The sequence below is a fragment of the Spinacia oleracea genome, chromosome 1 (genome assembly GCF_020520425.1).
Source record: "Spinacia oleracea cultivar Varoflay chromosome 1, BTI_SOV_V1, whole genome shotgun sequence".
Taxonomy (NCBI): domain Eukaryota; kingdom Viridiplantae; phylum Streptophyta; class Magnoliopsida; order Caryophyllales; family Amaranthaceae; genus Spinacia; species Spinacia oleracea.
The window spans coordinates 121,331,505-121,355,260 of record NC_079487.1 but is presented as its reverse complement, the minus strand read 5'-3'; the positions used below and the strand labels follow the sequence as shown (position 1 = coordinate 121,355,260).

At 33.7% G+C, this 23,756-nt stretch overlaps 2 long non-coding RNA genes and 5 other non-coding genes across 7 annotated transcripts; 1 reads left to right on the top strand and 6 right to left on the bottom strand.

Annotated features, from left to right (window-relative positions):
- Nucleotides 1-528: 528 nt before the first annotated feature.
- LOC110789250 (uncharacterized) lies at nt 529-14,209 on the bottom strand. Its single transcript, XR_002533558.2, has 2 exons — nt 13,644-14,209; nt 529-1,192 (listed from the first exon to the last, which is right to left on the bottom strand). It is a non-coding gene; the product is annotated as an uncharacterized lncRNA (long non-coding RNA).
- A 1,750-nt stretch (nt 14,210-15,959) lies between these two features.
- Nucleotides 15,960-16,046, top strand: TRNAM-CAU (transfer RNA methionine (anticodon CAU)). The gene is given in 2 exon segments: nt 15,960-15,997; nt 16,011-16,046. It is a non-coding gene; the product is annotated as a tRNA-Met (tRNA).
- Nucleotides 16,047-18,851: 2,805 nt separating this feature from the next.
- LOC130472218 (uncharacterized) lies at nt 18,852-22,818 on the bottom strand. The gene is made up of 2 exons (XR_008932265.1): nt 22,264-22,818; nt 18,852-21,935 (listed from the first exon to the last, which is right to left on the bottom strand). It is a non-coding gene; the product is annotated as an uncharacterized lncRNA (long non-coding RNA).
- On the bottom strand, nt 19,079-19,190 carry LOC130466660 (small nucleolar RNA snoR98). The gene has a single exon (XR_008926831.1). It is a non-coding gene; the product is annotated as a small nucleolar RNA snoR98 (small nucleolar RNA).
- LOC130466638 (small nucleolar RNA R24) lies at nt 19,321-19,414 on the bottom strand. Its single transcript, XR_008926809.1, has one exon. It is a non-coding gene; the product is annotated as a small nucleolar RNA R24 (small nucleolar RNA).
- On the bottom strand, nt 19,471-19,613 carry LOC130466695 (small nucleolar RNA snoR138). Its single transcript, XR_008926863.1, has one exon. It is a non-coding gene; the product is annotated as a small nucleolar RNA snoR138 (small nucleolar RNA).
- Nucleotides 19,667-19,797, bottom strand: LOC130466678 (small nucleolar RNA U19). Its single transcript, XR_008926847.1, has one exon. It is a non-coding gene; the product is annotated as a small nucleolar RNA U19 (small nucleolar RNA).
- Nucleotides 22,819-23,756: the final 938 nt, after the last annotated feature.

Sequence of the window (23,756 nt, the reverse complement as noted above, 5' to 3'; positions counted from 1 at the left end):
TAATATTAATGGTCGGATTTCCACAGAATAAATAGGGGAGAGGGTGAGGACACGAAACTATTTACAAAGGGCAATTTGGTAAAATAAAGTTGTATCAAAACCTGGACTGATGGAGCATTCGAGGAAGCACATTATCAGGCAACTCTGATTAAACATCTGGAGTCAGTCACATGACATACAAATATGCACTCTGTAGTAGGTACTACATAGTATCTTAGCTTTCAACTCGAGCAAGAAGGGACTGTGAATCTGTGATGCTTATGAGCTTTATTGAGCAGACCCAAGTAAAAGTCCATCTACTTCCTTATATTGCAATTTGCAAGTACTCATTTTCAACCTGCATTTAATAGGCAGAGGATAATTTACTAAGACAAATACTATGATGCACCAATCTTTGTGATATCAGCCTCCCTTAGAGCTTGGGAGTACTGCGAGCTGAAATGAAATACAAAGTAATTTGTCGATGGACATCTCTTAGTGCTCGTCTTAGCAAAACGTTGAATGATTTTATTCATCAGAACAAATCAATAGATCACAAAAACCATAATATGAAGTAATAAACACTGTCAGTATATCTTTATATCCATAAAAATACGCACTATATTAACAACATAAACCAAAAAGTATTTAAAAGGGTGGTGAAAACTGAAAACTCTAACAACCTACCAAAAACAAACCGAGCAAACACACGCTCCAAAACAAAAAAGGCCCTCAAAACAAAGAGCAAAAGTCAACCCTGGTCAACTTTAACCAGGAATGACAAGAACAGGAAATGCGAGAAATACAGCCGCAATACAGCAGCAAGGCTTCTGAAACCGCACCACTGCACATGAACTAACTGCAACAAAACCTAATGTTGTACCACTGCACCAACAAAACAGCACCTACGAAGCACCAGAAGCAGCACTGGCCTAGCCAACAGCCAAGCAGCGACATCAGCAACAGGACAACACTACCAATGCAGCTACTGCAGACAGGGCAAACTGCAGTTACGACCGAGCAGAACCGCTCTCTTCAAACTCACTGCAGACCACCAGAAACACACCAAGTCCTACTTCCTGCACCTAGACTGACCACCAGACTTCCATCCAACAGACCCAGCAGCAGCCTCAAACACCACCGCAAACCACCATCAAACCAATATCAGCTCTGCAGACCACCCAAACTCCTTGCCAACCGAAACAGTCCCTATCTGTGGAATTACAAAATTTTCCCAGATACAATCACATCAAAAATCATCATCCAGAACATTAACATTCAGGACACCCAAAGAACCATTGCAATACCCAGACTCAACAACGTCGTCTACTTTATAAAGCCAAACCCATGACCAGGACTTCCCATTCATATGGGGCTAAAATATTGATCGTTTCTACACAATAGAACTTCCACAAAGGAAAATATGTCCTAACGAACCACAACCTTGTACAACCATATCAAGTACTTGAATTAAATAACATACATTAACTAAACATACGTTAACTACAAAAGGTACATATAACTAAATATTTTCTCACTCCTCCAGGTTATTGTATTGAACTTTATTTGGATAACTGTAATATGCTTAAGGCCATGATTTGATTTAATTTATTGAAGGTTTCCGTTTTCACCAAAATTAACTACAAAACGTACTTGTAATATCTTAAAACTGCAAAATTTCAGAATACTCGAACAGCTAAAAGACAATCATCATGATAAACTTATTGCCTTCAAAGGGGATCCACCAACAAGCGGGGTAAGTGGATGAGAGAGTACACAACCTTACCCTTACAATTGTAGGGAGGTTGTTTCCAATTAACCCCTTAGCAGTAACACGACGACCATCGTCTACTTCATTGAAAGGAAGCAAAGATGTTTTGAGAGCCTTTTTTATTTAGTTTACTATATCCCAAAGCAAAAAGAAGAAATATATCTTTGGCTCCATGAGAAATAATGAAAAAATTAATAACTAGTAAAAGACAATGATAAAATAATTTGTATATGTAAGGTACGCTACAAAATCTTTTCCATTCCCGTAAACTTTATCAAACATTTTCTGAACATATCAACCTAAGATAATGAAAAAAATTGGAAATACAATAATCACTGATAACTTGAATCCTTCGTTTCCTTCTATAAGACTATAACTATATCTAACAAAAGGAATTTCTCTTCCTTATGTAATCCAATCTACTACACCCGACGTCAATTTACGATAGATCATACGCCACTTACAACTGTCTCTAAGGTCGACATAACAAAAAGCAGACTTCAACACCCATTCACACAAGAATTAATAGTCTAAATAAAAGCAATTTCAGCCCAATAAGTAATCTTTTCGGCTCCAATATTCCACAGATTTGGTTACAACATTCACCTCTTTGATAACTACTACATGATCTATCACGAATACCTATCATAATCCTCTGAAAATGAAACCAAATTACCATCATACCCTCTAGCAACCTTTTCTACTCATAACACACATACTCTAGCAACCTAGATTTCCTATATAGAATCCAGCCCAACCGAATAAATGAATCATTACTTGGCATAAAAAATTAAATCATCAATTAACTATATAACTTCCAACTCTAGCACCTATAATGTGAATTTATATAGATGTAGTCCTCATTTAAGTCACTCCATTCAAAGATCTCATATAGATGTTAAGGTATCACAAAATCCCCATTTTGTTCTCAACATTAACATTATCACCTATTATGAAACCTGCAAATCACACAAAATAACAATCATCAATTCAAGATGATTTTGGCTTCCCATATTTCTCTCAAATGTTGCCTAATATAAATGAAGTCTTCACGAGAATTATCGGAGTATGCCTTCAGTAAAGAACTAGCCAACCACACAAAAACACAACCAGTAGAATCTCAAACTCTCATGGACCCATCTGTTCTCACAACATAGATTAGTATTTGAAAGCTACATATACAAGTGTAAGCGGATCACTTCAAAAGAATCTGATTATACTTGAACTTTTCATCAAAATTAGGTTTTTCATTAAGAGAGGTGCTACAAAGATAGACATCCTAAGTGATTTTATGAACACCGCACACTTGGCTACGAAAACAATTAGCACAAAATAATGCAGCCCAGACCACTTAATCTGGAAAAGCCTTTTCCACTCATAATAGCAAACTACATGATAACACAATAACAACAGTCAAACCATAATGCACTTGGCTTCCTATATCCCTCTCGAAAGTTGCCTAATATAAAAGATGTCTTCACAAGATTACCCCAAGTTTGCTTTCAAAGACGAACTTCCCAATAAAAAAGTAACAAACACAGCCTCAAGAACCTCAAAGCTTAAATTGATGAAAGTATAAACAAACACTCCAACTTCCAACTTGTGCACCTATATTATCAATTAATACGGTCCATCATTCCTTCCGAAAGATCTCAAAGATTGAGGTACCACAAAATCTTGCAGTACTAAGTGTTCTAAACGTAACATTCCATCCTTAAATAAACACCTCTAATTATTTTGACCCCAAAAAATAAATTAAAATAATACACAACCACCATCGAAAAATGTACCTTGATATTCCTCTCATAAATTGTGTGATATAAAAGATGTCTTCATAAGATGATTACAATTCTTACTACAGAACTTTCCATTAACCACAAAATTAGGACAACCCCTAGAAACACAAATCCCTATCTACTCTCGCAACATGAAAGCATCCTCAAAAGCTATATATCAATTACATAACTGTTCACACCAAAACCCTTCTCCAATTGGAACTGTAATTTTTATCCAATTTGAGTTTTCTTATGGGGAATGGTGACATAAAAAGTTGGATATCCCAATAAGTAAATTAATGAAACTCGCACATCAGGCTATGGCAACATTTATAGCTAAAAATTTAACTTGACCTCAAACAAAACCTCATATTCCTGTCAACTCAAAATTCAAACCAAATACCCCAACGCGCCCACCTACCTTCAGAACAGACAGATGACACAAAATGTAACAATGCAGATTGTCAGATTCCCTTAATCTACAAATAGCATTTCCATTCATACTTTCCAACCAAAGATAATATATACACTAAGACCTTCTTAATAGCTCCTAAATGTATACGCTACAACTGAAGCACTTGATGCCTATAAATGCTTCCAGAATAAGATCCTCAACTTACATAAGAACTTCCTTGCCATATACCTCTCACAGTAGTCAAAAATAGACGACATCCCACAACATATACAAAGAGTATGATTTCAATCATCAACATAGAATTTTCCACAACCACAAAATAAACACAGCCCTAAAATCCCCATTCACTCTCACAACATATACGTATTCTCAAATAAATAAATCAATGTAAATGTAGACGGTCCACTCCAATTGAATCCCGCCAAACTGAAACCTCAAATCAAATAAACCCGAAGATCATAACACAACTATACCCATAAATCCGAAGATCATAACACAACTATACCCACCATCTTCGGAACAAACAAAACTTAGCAACCCCCCCGAACTTAGCAACTTAGATTTCACAAAAGACATAGTCCAGAACCATCTTTTTCCATTAAGACCTTGTCAATATCACCTTACTTATACCAACTTATTCGCGTATATTATCAATTTATATAGTCATTCATCGATCTCATCTACTCCTCAATCATGTTTCCGTTTGCAATATAACATTCCCCCCTTAAGACAACAACTATCATCATTTTGACCAAAAAACATACTATGAAAACAATCAATACATAATGAACTTAACTTCCATTATTCCTCTCAAAATTGGCTAAGATAAACAACGTCTCACAAGAGTTACCCCAAGTATGGTTTTACACTTTCACTCATCAACATAGATTTTCCCATAAACTACCAAATAAACAAAGTCCTTGGAACCTCAAAAGCCACATCTTATCTCATCGCATCAATGTATCCACAAAAGGTAAAAACCACTGTGATAAGTGGTCATTCCATATAATACTCAGACACACTACACTTTTCCAAAATAAAATACTCGACTTCCTATTCAAAAGTTTCATAGCTTCAGGTATCACAAACTCCTCCATTAATTTGTGTTAACAATAGTAACATTCAATTCCCTTCATAAGTGAGCATGAGCACCCCTCATCATATTCTCAAAAATAGCGTACATAAAAACCAACAAAAGATAATGAACTTAACTTACCATATTCCTCTCAGAAGTTGTCTAAAATAAACAATGTTACACAAGATTAACTCCACACAAAATTCATGTCAAACTGAAACCTCTAACCAAATAAATCCAAAGATCATAACAAGACAACTTCCCACCACCTTCATAACATGCGAAACTTAGCAATCCAGATTACCTGATCTCCAAAAAGGCTTTCCACACATAACTTTAACACATAAGATCAACAACCCAAATACACTAAACCTTTCAGATAGCAAATTACTTGACATAATCAAGATATACACATTAACTAAAACATATTAGACCTTCAAATCATCCCAAAATATAATCCTCCACTTTATTGATGTATGATGTTACTATACAACTTCCAACTTGTGCACCTATATTATCAATTATACGGTCATGGTCACTTATTCCAGTCAAAAAATCTCAAAGATGGTATCATAAAATCCTCAATTGTGATCACAACAATACATTCCCACCTAGGCAAAACCTCCCATCATTTAGGCACAAAAATCACACTCGACAATAGCTACCAAACCAAATGGATTCTGGTTTCCCATGTTCTATGTTACAAAAGATGCTTCACATGATTTTATCCGAGTACTTTCAGTTTTGGAAACAGAACATTTCTTTAACCATGAAATTAATACAACCCCTAGAGCCTCAATATCCCATCTACTCCCAAAACATAAAAGCATCCCAAGAAAGTACAAATCAATTAAATGTAAGTGGTCACTCCGAAGTAATCCTCCCCTTGTAACCAAAACTTTCATCCCATTAGAGTTTGTTTATGGGAGAGTTTTTTAATCCCACGGTTAGTCTAAGACAACATTAGCAAAAGAAACAATTTTTTGGTGTCTCCAACAAACCATCATATTCCTGTCAAACAGAAACCTGTAATTAATACAACCTAACAATCTAAACACAACTACTGCTCCCACCACCTTCATAACATGCAAAACATAGCAGCCTTGGATTCCATTAATCTTCAAAAAGCTTTCCTCTTTCTTACCTTAACAACAGACAAAACTCATCAACCCATATTCTCGTTAAAAGTCGGTTAATCTACGACTAGCTTTTTCTACGACTAGCTTTTTCTACGACTAGCTTTTTCCACTATATATCCCGTCAAACTAATACCTCAAATCAAATAAACGCAAAAAACTTACAATAATTACTAGCCACCACCTTCGTAACATAAAAAACATAGCAACCCAAATACCCTTAATCTTCAAAAACTTCTCCACCTATACCTTTCGAACACACAAAACAACAACCTAGATTCCTATGCAATAGTTAACCTTTAGCAAGCTTTCTCGACCTTATAATAGCCCATTACGTGGCACCCTTGACATATTATGTACTATATCTAAAGTGTTAACACTCCTCCTACTCTCCTAGAATAAGATCATCAACTTACTAACTTCTAACTTGTGCATATATACTATCCATTAAGAAGGTCTGATTAAAAAGGGACTCTGAGAAATTATAGAGAGACCTGTCACCTGTGATATCTGTTCTTTGACGAAGGACACCTGTGTAGTTCATTCCATTCAGAAGATCTCATCTACTTCTCTAATCAACTTTATTCTATAGCATTCTCTCCTAGGTCAACACCTCTCATAATTTTGACCAGAAAACTATGTTCAATAAAAACCATTAGAACTTCATGAACTTAACTTCCCAAATTCCCCTCGGGAGTAGTGTAAAACAAACGTGTCAAAGATATACACCAAGAAGTATGATTTCATCTTTCAAAAACACCAGTCCTAAAAACCTCCAAAGCGCCATTTACTTCCACAAGATAAATATATCATAATATAAAATAATATAAATTTCAGTAGTCACTCCAAGTTCCAGTCAGTCCGAAACCTGTAATTAAAATAAACCCAAATATCTTAAAACAAACACCACCTTCAGAACACACAAAACTTAGCAACCGCCCCTAGAATCTCAAAGCCCCATCTAGTCTCATAACTAATAACTTAAATACATGTATTCTCCAATAATATTATCAACATAAATGTAAGCTGTCAGTTTGTCACTCCAGAATATTTCTTGTCAAACTGATTCCTCAAATCAAGAATCCCAAAGATCTTAACACGACTTCCCACACCTTCATAACGCACAGAACTAGCAACCCAAATTCTTATAATCTGCGAAAAAAGTTATACTCATTCCTGTAAGTTGTGAGTTTATCGCTCCAAAATATTTCATGTCAAACTGATGCCTCAAATCAATAATCCCAAAGAACTTAACACTTAACAGTTTAACACAGCTACTTCCCACACCGTCAGAACATTTAAAACTAAGCAACCCAAATAATCTGCAAAAGAATGTTTCTCCACTCATGCCTTTAGAACATACAAAACTCTGTAACCTAGATTCCCTTTAGAAGTCAATCTGCAAAAAGGTTTTCCACTCACAGTCTCTCACACCGTTAGAACACACACAAAACAGCTACCTGGATTTCCTTTAGAACACTTAAACCATAAATCCCTCCAGAATATTTCAATAACAATATCGACATCAGATTGACCTACTAGATCAAACCAACAGCAGCTCTGCAGTCACTGCAGACCACCCAAACTCCTTGCCAACCAAAACAGGGCCCAACTGCAGAGTCACAAAAATTTCCCAGAGCAATCACATCAAAAAGCATCATCCAGAACATTTATTTCTCAGGACACCTAGAGGACCATTGCAATACCCAGACTCCAGCGGAAGGCATACTCCAAAAAATCTTGGACCCATCTATGACCTTAAACTTCCCATATTCATTCTATTCAAATCTCATAACTTAACGACTCACAGGATTTTCTCCAAACACGATTTCAATTAAAGAAGTAGCAACTTTCCATAAACCAAAATTTTCACATTGCCACATTAATGTATCCTCAAAAAATATACTCGTATAAATCTGATACCTCTAATGAAATAAGCTCAAAAAGATCATAATGCAACTACTCCCACCACCTTCAAAACATACAAAAGTTTAAACTCGGATTTCCTTCCTCTGCAAAAGGTTATCCACTCCTACCCCTAGAACACGAAAACTCACACACACACAAAAAGAAAACCGGCTTTCTTTTAGAAGCTGGTGGTTTATCTACAACAAGAATTGGTTAATCTACAACAAGAATTTGCAAAAAAAATGTCTTCTCACTCATGCCTTTAGAACATACAAAACTCTGTAACCTAGATTCCCTTTGAAGTCAATCTGCAAAAAGGTTTTCCACTCACAGTCTCACACCATTAGAACACACACAACAACTACCTGGATTTCCTTTAGAAGTCCGTGAATTTACAACAAGATCTTTTCCCCTCGAACCTTATAAAATAATTAGCACATGCCAAAATTATCTGGATATGGTGTTGTACAATATAAAAGTAACACTTAAGACCCATAAATCCTTCCAGAATATTTCTCAATTTACCGAGCAATAATAGTAATACATAAAAGATTTCATTCATTCCATTAAAAGATCTCAAAGATTAAGGTTTCAAAATCCTCAAATACAGAGTGTTCTCTACATAACTATCCTTTTTCTTAAGCCAACACCTCTAAGCATTTGAATCCAAAATCACACACAAAATCCACCAAAATAGATGTACTTGCCTTCCCGTATTTCTGACAAAAGTTTCCTATGCCATAAAAGTTGTCTTCACAAGATCACTCCAAGTATGACTTCAGTTTTCAAAACAGAACTTTCCATCAACCACAAAATTTAATTCAGCCCCTAGAACTTCAAAATCCCATTTATTCTCAACATAAATGCATCTTGAATACTACAAATCAATAAAAATATAAGTGGTCACTTCAAAAGAATTCCCAGCTTGGAACCGAATTTTTATCCAATTTGTTTATAGAAAGTTAGATATCCCAATAAGTAAATTTGTGAATCTCGCACATAGGGTACGACAAAATTTAGCACAAATTTGTTCTTTCATCTCTTAAAGAATCATCATATTCCTGTAAAACCTGAACTTTCAATCAAATGAACCCAAAGATCATAACACATCTATTACCACCACCTTAAACACACAAAACGTAGCAACCCGGATTCCCCTTACTTCAAAAATCTTTTCCACTTATACCTCCGGAACATAAAAAAAACTAAGCAGAATAGGTTCCCCTCAAAAGACAGTTAATATAATCCACAGAACTTTATAGCAGCACCTTACTACTCCGTTTATTGTCATTTCAGAACAAAGCATACAACTTCTAACTGTTTACCTATTATCATCTATTATAGTCACTCATTTCATTCATTCCATTACATTCCATTCAAAAGATCTCATTTACTCCGTGTTCATAATATAACATTCCCTCCTATAGTCAACACCCCTTATCATTTTGAGTCAAAGATCTCATAATGAATTTTACATAAACCACATAAGAACCTCAAAAGACCCATCTAATAAATGTATACTCAAAATATATAAATCAATTTAGAAGTAAAACTTAGAGATTCAAATTCCCTTAATCTGCAAAAAGGTCACTCGAATATATTTCATGTCAAAGTAAAACCTCGAATAAAAAATTAAAAATCCCAAAATCACAACACTGTTACTTCCCTCAACCTTCAGAACATGCAAAACTTAGCAACTTATATTTCCTTATCTATAATAGGCTATCCACACATATCTTTAGAACACATATATTACAACCACCTAGAATTCCTCTAGAAGTCAGTTAATCTATACACTATAATCAAATCCTTCCGAAGCATAATCTTCCAACTTGTCCACCTATATTATCCATTATCATAGCCATAGCCATAGCCATAGTCATACATTCCATTCCTTCCATTCAAAAGATCACATCAACTCCTCCATTCAATTTTATTCACGATATAACATTCTCTCCTTAAGTCAATACTTGAATATTATTATCCCAAAAATCTTGTACCACACAAAAATATCAAAACTTAATGAAATGAACTTAGAATAAACCTACCAAAATTGGTCTAAATAAATTATGTCTCGAAGATTTACTTCAAGTATGACTTTGACTTTCGAAATAGAAATTCCTGAACCACAAAATAAACACAGCTCCTAAAAACTCAAAAGCACCATGCACTGTCTCTCACAATTATTTCATGAAAAAATTTAAAGTAAGTGGTAACTCCAATACAATTCATATCAGAAATCCTGAAATCAAATAAAACCAAAGACCATAACACAACTACCAACCACCACAGTAACAACAAACAAAACTTAGCAAAACAGATTCTTAAAAAAAAATCGAAGTTTCCATTCATGCCTTAAAACACACAAAACACAACTACCTTCTTTTCTTCTTTTTTTGATGATGGAACAAAACACAAATACCAACTTTTGTTTCAGAAGTTGGTTAATTTTCAGGTAATACACTGTAACACATCCGGTACAAAGTCCCTCGACTTCATATACACTTCCAACTCTGTGCACCTATAATTCTTATAAATCATGTGACTGCAGAGTCACTTATTCCATTAGAAGATGTCATAGCCTAAGGTACACAAACTCCTCCAGTACACGGTGTACTCATTCCTTCAGTCAACATCTATCATAATTTTGACCATATAATTACAAAGAATAAAAACCATTAAAACCTAATGGACTTGACCTCCCACATTCCTCTCAAAAGTAAACATAACAGGCGACTCACAAGAATAACTCCAAGTATGCTTTCAATTTACAAAATAGAATTTTCATAAGCCAGAAAATAAACACAACAATAGAACCTCAAGAGCCCTATCTACCAGGGGCGAAGCCAGATCTCTTGTATACGGGGGGCCGTAAATTTGTATTGGAGTACTTGTCTAATTCCCTAAAATAAAATACTACAATTTCAATAATCAATTCAACTATGTTTTTGTTGTTGTTTATTATAGTAAAATATAAATTGACCAATTTTTTTTAATATTTGAAGAAACGAACCCTAAAATACTTGGACACCATAAACAAAGAAGTTTTAAGTAACACAGGCGAAGTACCGTTATGTTTAAAGTAGCTAGGTAACGAAAATTAAGTAACATATATTAAGTATTAAACGTATATATATTTTGTTGGGCAACATACTTATTATCTATTTCCATTGAATAATACTTCATAAAAAAATCTAAAGCACTTAAAAAATGTAATGAGAACAATAAAAGAAGTTTGAGAAACGAATATAAGTTCAATGGATTTCGCGAACAAGGAACGATAGATTTATCAAATATTACAAATAATAAATAAAAAATAAAAAAAACAAGAAAAACAAGAAATGCTAGCAATTAGATTCGAACTTGCAATTAGCATTTTGGCAGCAAACTTCAAATACCAACTCAGCCAAGGAAGAAAAAGTTATTTATTATTGCAACTTTTAGTATATATTTCTAGAATCCTAGGGGGGCCATGGCCTACCTAGGCCCCCACATAGCTTCGCCACTGCTATCTACTCTCGTCAGATAAATGTATACTCACAAAAAAACGACGACCATAAGTAGTTACTCCACTAATCTCCTGTCAAAGTGATACCTCAAATCAAATAACCCAAAGATCTTAAAACAAACAACAGCCCAACAGGGCCAACACCTCCAAAACATAGAAAACTTAGCCAACCTCGATGTCGTAAATCTGCGAAAACCTTTCCCACTCATACCTTTAGAACAAGCATAACACAGCAACCTATATACCCCTTCAAAGACAGCTCCTTGGCAAGGTTTTTCCATTATCACCTTTATAACAACACCTAACTTGGCCATAAATAACAAAATATATACTACAGGTAATTCAGAACTCCTTCCAGGGTAAAATCCTAAGTTATTGTACAACTTCCAACTTGTGGACTATCCATAAATTCACCCACTTCACTCACTCCATTATAATGATCTCTTCTACTCCTCCATTTAACTTTGTTCACAATATAATATAACATTCCCTCATTAAGTCAACACCTCTAATAATGTTGACCCGAAAATCATGTACAACAACACCATCAGAACTTAATGTACTTACCTTCCGTCATTGCAAAAGTGGTCTAAAATAGACAACTTTCAACATAGACTTCCTATAAATCACAAAATAAACACAGCTCCTAGAACCTCAAAGCACCATCTTTTCTGCAAGTATGATTCCAACTTTCAAAATGGACTTTCTATAAATCATGCACAAATTAAACAAAGCTCCTAGAACCTCCAAAGTGCCAACGTATCTCACAACATAATCATATTCCTTAAAAAGTAAAAATTAATAATGCCAGTGGTCACTTCAATATAAATCTGGACAGATGAAAACCTAAAATCAAATATAACCGAAGATCGTAACACTACTGAACACACCTAAACAACAAACATAACATAGCAATTCGGATTCCCTTAATATGCAAAAAGGTCCTCCACTCATACCTTTATAGTACGCAAAACACAACCACCTAGTTCCTTTAGAAGATACTTGATCTACATAAGCTTTTTCCAATAGACAGTCGCACGTTTACTGGCAGAATTATCGAGTCAAGCACTACAACACATAAAGTATAAAATCCCTCAAACCTACTATACAACTTCCAACTTTATTCATCTATATTACCCATTAATATAATCTCTAGTTCCATTCAAAAGATCCTGTAGACTAAGGTATCACAAAGTCCCCCACTACACAGGGTTCTCAACAAAAAAACTCACTCCTTCAGTCAACACCTCTCATCCCTTTGATCCAAAAACAGAACAAAAAAAATCAAAAACATAATAAACTTAACTTCCCTTACTTTTCTCCAAAGTTAACATAAAAAACGTTCCACAAGAATTACTTCCAGTACTATTTCAGTTTTCAAAACAGAACTTTCCATAAAACAGAAATAAGCACATCCCCTAGAACCTCAAAAGCCCTAACTACTCTAGTCACATAAATGTATACTCCTCCAAGAATGTAAATCAACAAAACTGTAAGTAGTCACTCCAGTATATTTCCCGTCACGCTAATATATCAAATCATATTAACCCAAAGATGTTGACACAACTACTTCACACCACCTACAGAACACAAAATCTCAGGAACCTAGACAACATTTAAAAGTTGGCTGAAAAAAACAAGCTATTTCACTCAAACCTTTCTTCACAACACAAATTCCCATCCTCAAATCAACCTCTCTCTCCGATAACATACAAGAATCCAATACACAAAAACAATCAGCATACGTAAACTCAGATTTCCTAATTACCGAAAACAACCACAGAGTACAACCTGCCATTCGGTCCAAGCAACCTGCCAATATGCTCCATAACAAAGTCTCAATCATTGAATCCACTACAACATCTATCTACTGACTATATCAAAAGCTTCCTACTTCACTACTTCCAAAAGACCACAACTTTCACAAAATATCAAGACAAATTGTAAACATGATACGAATCATGACAGACCATAATAAATTAATAACACCCATATGTAATTCAGACAGTACATAAAGGTACACTATTCATAATCCTAATCCAAAATTGCAAAAGATGAAGTACAAATTTCGCTTACCGAACTCCTCGTATTTCTTCTTCGTCGTCGTCTTCTTATCCGCGAACTTCTTCTTTTGCTACTAATTATTCTTCATCTTCATCAACACCATATAAGAAACTTCGATAAAAACGTAATTTTTCCCGAAGTGAAGACTTTGATCAACATCTTCACTTAGGGAAAAAGTAGTTTCTAAGAGAAATACCACCAGATATGCTCCAATGAAACACATTGTCGCCCTTAGGAAGATTATATCAACACTGTTCCGGTGGCTCAAACTAGTGAATGGATGAATCATCCCCAATTTGAAGAATCATCATCTAGGGTTACTGGGTTAGGGTTGGGTTTAGATTGAAATTGTTAGAATTTGATCGGAGATTCTAGGGTTAGAGTTAGGGAAATTGAAACGAGAGAGAAAATTGACGGATTAGGGTTATGTACACAAAACTTTACCGGTGAGAGTGTTTTATATAGATTTTAAGGCGGTGGTTTCCCGGAATATGGCGGTGGATTGGAGGTTTATAACGGTATTTTTATTTTTTCAGACGTTCTTTTTTTTTACAACTCATATACGCGCCTATCTTTCATTATTTTTATTGTACACGTCTGTTTCTTACCGTCACCGAGTTACAGTTGTGCTTGATTTAATTAGGTCGGTTTTAAACAAAAAATAGAGGGTTGAGATTTTTATAAAATGAAAAAAAAATGGAACCAAAAACATTAAATAAATAAAAATTGAGTTCCAAATATTTCATTTTTTTTCTGTACCTTTTTTTTTAAGGTAATTATGCGTAATTAAAAAATTATTATTAATTATATTAGAGATTTTCCTTAATCCACTTTTAAACTCCAAATTGTGCAGGATGATGGTAATTTGAGGGGTTTGATTAGCCCAACTATAAGCCAACAAGTTTGTATTTTATTTTATTTTCCCCTCGAAAAGAAATTGTATTTGTCCATTTGATCAATAACATGTTTTCATAATCAAATTGTTTGAATTGATTGAGAATAACACAAAAATTTCATAAAATAATATACTCAATTATATTATGAATACGAGTAATGATCATAATTTAGCAATAAAATTACTTTTCAAATATCTCATTCTATATACAATTGTGGTAATCAATTTGCAGTTTAAACAAAATTGTAGTAATGAAATACTTATTCCTATGATACACATCAATATCTCGTGATTTTTTCTATACAATTAATAACATCTATTTAATTCCTATATACTAAAAGAGACACCGTGAATGACACGTGTCAATTCCTGGTACGATTTTTTCCCGCCAAAAACCATTTCCTAAAAAAGTTATACATAATTTATTCTATTGTTATTTTCTCTCCTTTTGTATAAATGTTTATAAATAGAAAAAATTATAAGATTATTAAATATGATATTATTAGACAATTTTGGTAATATTTAGTCAGATCATCTTATCAATAATAGAAAACATTCTTACTCAATATTTTGTTTATATTAAGCATATCAAATATTTAATTTGGTCAAATCATCATATTAACACATGTAAAATATATAATACGTAATAGAGCGGAAATTGTGAATTGTATGATAAAATGAGTACGTTCGAGATTAATTTATTAATTACGGAATAGATTTAAGGAATAAATATTCCAGTTAAAAAAGATGATCAATTATAATTTTCAAATAACCGTGCGTGCACGGGACCTAATCTAGTTGATGAATATCCCAGACACAGTTCCGACAACATAAATTGCAACCTCCACGGTTCCGACAACATAAAATGCAAATATTAGAGATTAACATCGATCAAACTTATAATGGAACATTACATGTTAGTTTTCTGCTCATGTGAAAAATAGAGTTCAAATTTGCCACTGCAAAAATGTTTGAACTATACTGATTTTGAGATAAGAGTTTGAGTAGAGCTGATCAAGGTTTACTATATAATCTTTTTGGGTTATAAGGTTAAAGTATAAAACTCATTATTGTCATGAACTATAATTTCCACCCTTTGCAAACCAAACAAGAAAATTTGAAAAACTTATTCCGAAACATTTTTCTCCAATTAAGTAATTAACATTCTCTTAATGAAAGATTTACGCGAAAGTGATATATAAATATTCAAAAATAACTTTGAGTCGTTTATATCATCTTTAAAACGAAAAAAAATAGTACCAATCAAATACTGTGATAATATTAAAGTTTACGTGTTGGAAAGTACCCCTATGAATTATGAAAATACAAGGTACCAAAATACCAATTAATACTTTATGTTAATATCACGTGTCTTGTAAATTGGACAAATATTATGTTAATATTTGTTAACTGACGGATACTTAACAACAATTGGGGTGGTGGCGCAGTTGGCTAGCGCGTAGGTCTCATAGCTAAGTTGAGTGATCCTGAGGTCGAGAGTTCGAGCCTCTCTCACCCCAAACAGTTTTTTTCTACTACGTAATTTCTGAGGTTTTTGCTCATAAGCCAATGTAATTATACTCATGTAATTAGTTACTTTTTTTTTTTTATTACTATTATTCGTTTTGGTGTGGAGAGAGTCACTAAAGGCAAGGCGACAAATGATGTAGACGGGATTTGATCTCAGGTAAGCTATTTGACATCCACCATGTGATTCATTACTTTTACAATAGTACCCAAGCCTTTTTAATTGTCCACGGCGTATCTTTAGTTGTACAAATCAATCCACGTTATCTCCACCCCAAACAATTTTTTTTCTACTACGTAATTTATGAGGTTTTTGCTCATAAGCCAATGCAATTATACTCATGTGATTAGTTACTTTTTTTTTAATTACTATTATTCATTTTGGTGTGGAGAGAGTCACTAAAGGCAAGGCGACAAATGATGTAGACGGGATTTGATCTCAGATAAGCTATTTGACATCCACCATGTGATTCATTACTTTTACAGTAATACCCAAGCCTTTTTAATTGTCCACGGCGTATCTTTAGTTGTACAAATCAATCCACTTTATCTCCACCCCAAACAATTTTTTTTTCTACTACGTAATTTATGAGGTTTTTGCTCATAAGCCAATGCAATTATACTCATGTGATTCGTTACTTTTTTTTAATTACTATTATTCGTTTTGGGGTGGAGAGAGTCACTAAAGGCAAGGCGACAAATGATGTAGACGGGATTTGATCTCAGGTAAGCTATTTGACATCCACCATGTGATTCATTATTAATTGGTATTTGGTACCTTGTATTTTCATAATTCATAGGTGATTTTTTTATTGAAAGTTACCAAAAGTTGAAATAAATAAAGATGCACTAGGGATATCACAAGAAATTCTTTGTCAAATGAGGCTTGTGTCTAATATTAAAAAAAGATACGTTAGCCAATTCACAATTGTATTGGATAGCTTGTGTCCAATACAAAGAAAGATACTTCGAATATTAGTCTATTGGATAGACTGTGTCCAATTCGGAGTTTGGCACAAAGTTAGCAAAACTTAGAACTCAGGGGTATTCGCAGTTGAACCAACCTCTAGGAGTTACATATACCCTTGGTTGTGATTGGTCTAAAATTTTAACTTCCATGTAAGATTGCTATTTTAGATTTAAATTTTAATCTCATGTGGGGTTGATTATGTAAAAATAACCAATAAGAGTCCAGGGTATGTTACTAAGATATATGTATTATGTAGAAGCTTCCAGTGTTCTATTGTGGTTCCTAGAAGGCTAGAACTGAAACTCTAGAAGCCCTTTAGCATGTACGAAGTACTCCCGTCTCCAAACCCTAAAGGCCTCAAAGGTAAAACTCAAAGGCAAATTCGAATGATATTGGAAGATTGTGATGGCAAGACTTATTGAAGAAGTGAAGAACTAGCCACTCTTTTTGCGGCCGTTTAACCAAATTGGTAAAAAAATTGGACGTTAAGCGACAAATTGGTATAAAAAAGTATCTCGGGCGATAATTTGGTATAAAAAAAGTGACTCAAGCGACAATTTGGTAAAATTTAAATCACAACGGCGACGAATAAGTGACAAAACCGATCGAAAATTAGAAAACCTAATCGCGTGACTCACACGGTCTTAATATTGATTTTTCCAATTTTCTTCTTCTTTTACTTGCAATTTAATTTTATGATTAATACTTTTGTAAAAAAAAAAAGATAATCATAATTAGTTTCCTCCCCTTCTCTTTCTCTTTCATTTTCTCTGTCTTCTCCTTCTCTTCCATTTTTGTGAAGTGGCCTAATAATGATGATACTAGGGGCCACAACATCAGTGATAATATTCCTACTGAATCTTTATTGAAATTATTAGTTTATTCATCAAATTGGTACTAATTAATTAATTTCAATGGAATACTAATTATCAAACCCATATTTCACTAATCAAGTAAACATAACCGCTGCATTTTAAACCTAATTTCATCAATTAAACAAACATAATTATAATAACCCTAATTTTTAAACCCCAATTTTCACAATCAAGCTAGTAATCAAAATCTTAAATCCTGAATTTTTTATTACAAGCGACCAATTTTCATAACTAACCAGTCATAATCAAACATCAACCACCATTACAAATTGGCATTTGAAAAGACAAAAGCAAGAAATTAACTCTGAAATTCACCTTTACTACGCCAAATCCTTGTGTTAATGATACTCTTCCCTTATTTTTGTTGAGTTGACTCAGTAATTCTTCAGCAATAGTGGGTAAGCGCAAAAATGGAAGAGAAGGACAAGAGAGAGAAAATAAAAGGGAAGGAAAATAGGAGGAAATTAATTACGATTTTTTTTACAAAAGAGTTAATCAAAAAATTAAATTGCAGGAATTAAGGGAAAAAATCAGGAAAAAACAATATTAAGAGCGTGTAAGTCACGCGATTAGGTTTTCTAAATTCCGATCGGTACAGGAAAAAACAATATTAAGAACGTATAAGTCACGCAATTAGGTTTTCTAAATTCCGATCGGTTTTGTGACTTATTTGTCGCCGTTGTGATTTAAATTTACCAAATTGTCGCCTGGGATGGGTTCGTAGAACCGTAGCTAGCCTCAAGATTGGACAATAAATGACACCATTTACAAAACAAAACAATCAGTCAGGGTGTATGATCTTATCCGTCCAATAAGTAACCATTCATTCATAACCTTAAGGACTTGTTCACTATTTACAATTTGTCAAAAGATCGCCAAAAGCAAAGTATATTTACAAACAGGGTATTGCTTTTCACTTGGAACATATCAAAATCACTGGAAAGAATCCAAGGTATTGCAAAGGTTTAAAAAATAATTATCATTTCATTTCTATTTTCTTGGTACAACTTTCTACTACTGTAAATGTAATACATTTTGACTGTAAATGTAGAAACTAAAAACAACAATCTGTTGGAACACTAACAGTCTTTCGGTTGCACCCTGCATCAAAAATCATTAGCTTTCAAAAAAAAGACACACGATCCATAACATTAAACCACAAAGACAATTAGCAGAACAAAAATGTCACAGAAAAGCCAAACTTGGAAACCACAATGAATGGTGCACAAGCATTAAATCCTGCAGCTATCATTTTTGGGACAAGAACAATGTCAAGGGATTAGAAATATATCTGATATTTACATAACCAGATACAACTAATCCTCTCCTCCCAGGCATAAAATAAACACAAAAAGATACAATCTTTGAGTTTTCAAGATGATAATCATACATAATTACCAGTTGTTTGTTTGCTTTGAAGTTTTATCTCAGAAGCCAAGCGTTAACAAGAGTATTGCATCGAAGATCCGACACATAGTCGGACCATCCTTATATGTTAAGGCCTCATCACCGATAATAGAATCACAAACCAACTCTTACCACATAATATAATGCATATATCCGAAGTCATCCTAATTGAAGGATTTAGGTAAAATTATACATCCCTCATCATCCATCCAACTGGTTCGTTCGAGGGATGTAATCCCAGTTTCAATCTAAGCCTCTGTCTGAACCAAATGATTCCTAGATTAACCATTCAGCTATTCGAAGGCTTGTTCTTTAAACTAATTCAAACCATTAATTAACAAACAACCCAGAAACTGAATTAAAATGTCCAAGACTACTTAAGAGGACAATCAAAAGCATAAAAACAGTCCCCATAATAAGAAGGCCTTAGCAAATAAGGATCAAATATAACATTTGATCCAAATTGGTTTATGCCCCTTAACTAAACCAATATGAAACCTTGATCCATTCATAAGGCTACTCTTTGGAGGCAATGCTACTTCTAACAACCTAAAATTTAAAAAACCCCTAAAATTATTCGCATAAATCAACTAATGATGAGGGATTTAGACAGATAATTGAAGCACGAATCAACAGTGAGTTATTCAAGCAAATCACAACAATCTGACTAGATTTACTATTGGCTCCAAGCGGCAGTCAATTTACCATCAATTTGGCATATGCTGCTGACTCTGTAATGGAGCCGTACAACAAATAGTCTAGTAATCTGGTAAATTCATAGCAATTCATGAAGAAATAATTGAGTTTTCAATAGCAAACGAATGAAAAAGTGAAAGTAAAATATAGCTAATTTAAATTTGAAGGGGAATTATAGAGGATATAAAATTCCCTCCAATCGTGATGAGTAGCAGATTTATAGGCACCGTGCAAAAGGTAGCTAATTATTGGATTTGAACTAACACCCGTGTCTGAAATGTGCCTATTTTTTCCCCAAATCTGAAATCACAACTTATTTACTCAAAACCATGAAAAAAAACTGATTAATTTCATAAATAAGAAATACCTGAACCTCAAAATTGGGTTTGATTTGAGATTATACATAATAAACCTCTGAAATTTCTGATTTTACTGATAACAATTAGTATTAAAAAAAAAAAGTAAGAGGAAATTTTCGCAATAAGCAACGACATTGATAGATAACCGTGGAATAAAATTGATAAAAGGTGAGGAGAGAGAAAGTAAATGAACGATATTTGAGGAGGTAGACGAAGTGAGATTGAGGAAGATGAGATGGGTTGTGGAAGATAGAGAACAACGGCGCGATTTATATATAGCATAAATTAGGGCTTTGTATAAACCCTAACGCAGTAACGCCTCAATCATTCCGAAACCCCTAGATTCCCACTAACAACAACAACAAAATTAAAAATAAGTAACAATAAACCCAAAAAAAAAACTATTGTTTTCCAAGTGATCAACTACTCCATAAAATAACAATGACATTAAAAAACAAATTATATCCAATAAGTTCATATAATATTCTCAAAAAACAAGTTCATATTCCGTATAATTAAAAAAACAGATAAAATAAGTTCAAGAAGGTTTAATTTTGTAACGCCCCGACTTTTCGGCACCTTAATTAGCGGTAATAAACCGCACTTAACTGATCACTTGCAGCGGAATTAGGCTTAATTAACCTTGGGACTTGTGGGTATGGGCCCACAAATAAAATAATCCTTAATAACATTCCATAAATAATACAACTTTCCCATAAAATAAATATAAATCAATATTCTTATAACAACCTCAATAACATGATTTCCATAATAAATAATTTCTCATCTCGATATCTCCATAATAAATAACCAACTCCAGTAATAACTCTCGTTTGAGCAACTTGAGCTCCTTAATCGAACTTGTGCATCATCATAAAAATAGAGAACAGGAAAAACACAGAAAATACAAAAATGAGTGGAAAACTCAGTAATATTACTCCAGCCCGTCAAAACGGTTTTATTTTGAAAATCATTTGGCACATATTTCATCATTAGCATTTATTGTTCGGAAACAACTAACTTAATCTCGTTATCTTGAAAACTGTGTCGGCAAGGAATCATTTCCTTTACAGCTCATTGGCAAGTACACGCTTTGGCGGGACTTTTCATACATCTTTTCAGGGGGAACTGTTTCCCAAACTTTAACTTTAACATGGCCTCTACCTGTAACTTGCCCATTTACTAGTTCAATTCACTTTTCCAAGCCGACAAAAGCAACATCGTCTTTCTTTTTAAAATAACTTTATAAATATTATAATTATTTCCGAACAAGGTCTTTAACATCATAATAACATGATCATAATCTTAAACATATATCATATCATTTATCACATAAAACACATAATAAACATATAATCACATAATAGTCCCACATTTCATATACCGACATATAAACTTAAAGGTTGGACATGAAAATTACAAAAACATAATACTTTTATGTACGGGCACATAAATATAATTGTTGGACATAAGTATTACCTCTGTAACTCATCATTTAACCACCGTATTTGCCATCAATAATCTACATCCATAGGCTCTTAGGCCCTGTTCTGTTCACCTTATTTCCACTTATTTCTGGAAAAATAAGTTCAGATAAGTTCAGATAAGATAAGTTCAGGAAAAATAAGGGTTGACCAAGTACAACTTATAACTAAAATAAGTTTTGATAACTTTTAATAAGTTCAGATAAGTTCAGTTAAGTTCAGATAAATTCAGATAAGATAAGTTCAGAAAAAATAAGTGAAAATCAGGTGAATAGAACGCAGCCTTAGTATTAATAGTCTCCTTTGGCCATAACCTCATTAAACCTCAAGATTAAACAATAGTAACAGTTAATCATTTGCTTAATAAATTATTTTAATAATCTCCAATATCACCAATTTAGGGGTTATGGAGCACTTACGTAGCTTTCCTCTTAATTTGGTCAAAGCCCACAAAAAAATGAAGAAGTAACTCCTACTTTATCCTTTGGCCCACTTCCAATTTTAATCCAAGTAATAAGTAGCAGCTTCTTTTCCTTGGTTGGTTTGACATAAAAGAGGCATAAGCAGTAACAAAGAAAAAACGGAAAAATAAGAGGAATCCATAGCAGCTTCATTATCTCGACGGCACACAACAGGGAGGTCGAGAAGGGTTGCTGGGTGGCGGCAAGAAAGGTTCGCCGGCAAATGGTGGTGGCTGGGCGGCGGGGCCGCGGTGGTCGAAACAGAGGAGAGAGAAAATGGGTTGTAAATGATAAGATGATTTGGGTTTATAAATTTCTGGGTTAAATTGATGTTCTTTATGGGTATTGTTGGGCGAAATTAGAGCTCCAATTGACTGGCCATGGATGCCAATACCCACGAAAAAGAGGAGAAGAAATAAGGAGTTAAGATGGATTTTTGAGCTTGAAAATTACAGAATTTTAATGGCTATTTATAGAGTTTATGAGACATGGTGAGTCATGAAATAGGATAAAAGTTTCAGACATTTGTCTTTCAAAATGCTTGCCACGCAGGGAAGAAGAAGGAGGAATGAGTTTTGCCTTTGAACTTTGACAAATTTCATAAATAAAGCAGATTTCATGAATGAAGAGAAGTCAAAATATTTGTTGGCTCAAGTGTACAATTACACGTATAAAGGAGTAAAGGAAAATGGATGGAGAGTGTAAATGCTCACTTGATATAGAAATCAGATTACCAAATTTGGGTTTGAAATATGGATTAAACTCACATGTGAAAATAAATTGGGCTCAAATCATATGTATCACATCTCAATAAAAGGTAGACGTAATACGATAATTAGAAAATATCGGAAATTAAAAAAAAAGGACGTAATTACGTTAATAATTGTAATTACAGAATAATAAAATAGGCTTAAAAATACAGGGCGTTACAAATTTAGTTCACCTTATTTCTCCTTTTTTTAATCTGATCTGATCTGAACTTATTTTTCTAGTCTGATCTGTACTTATCTGATCTGAACTGGCTTGATTTGATCTGATTTTCATAATTAAGATTTAAATAACAAAAACTGCAATTATTAATATTAAATGATTTACACGTAAAATTTTATTCAAATTTATATTGTTATAATTACAAATTATTTACTATGTATTTAACTTTAATCATTAATTTAACTATTTCATATATTAGATAGACTTGGAAATTGTCTGGATAGATCGATTCTAAATTGGACACGATGTGGACAAAATCGGTTATGAATTGCACATGATCTGGACATAATTGTTCTGATATGGACATAATAGTTTTGACTTGGACATTATTTGGACACACCGTTGTGATTTGAACGTATGGTTATGGTCTGGACTGATTGCATGATCTGGACATATCGGTTTCTGATATGGACATGATCTCTACATATCGATTATGATCTGGACATGATCTGTATAGATCG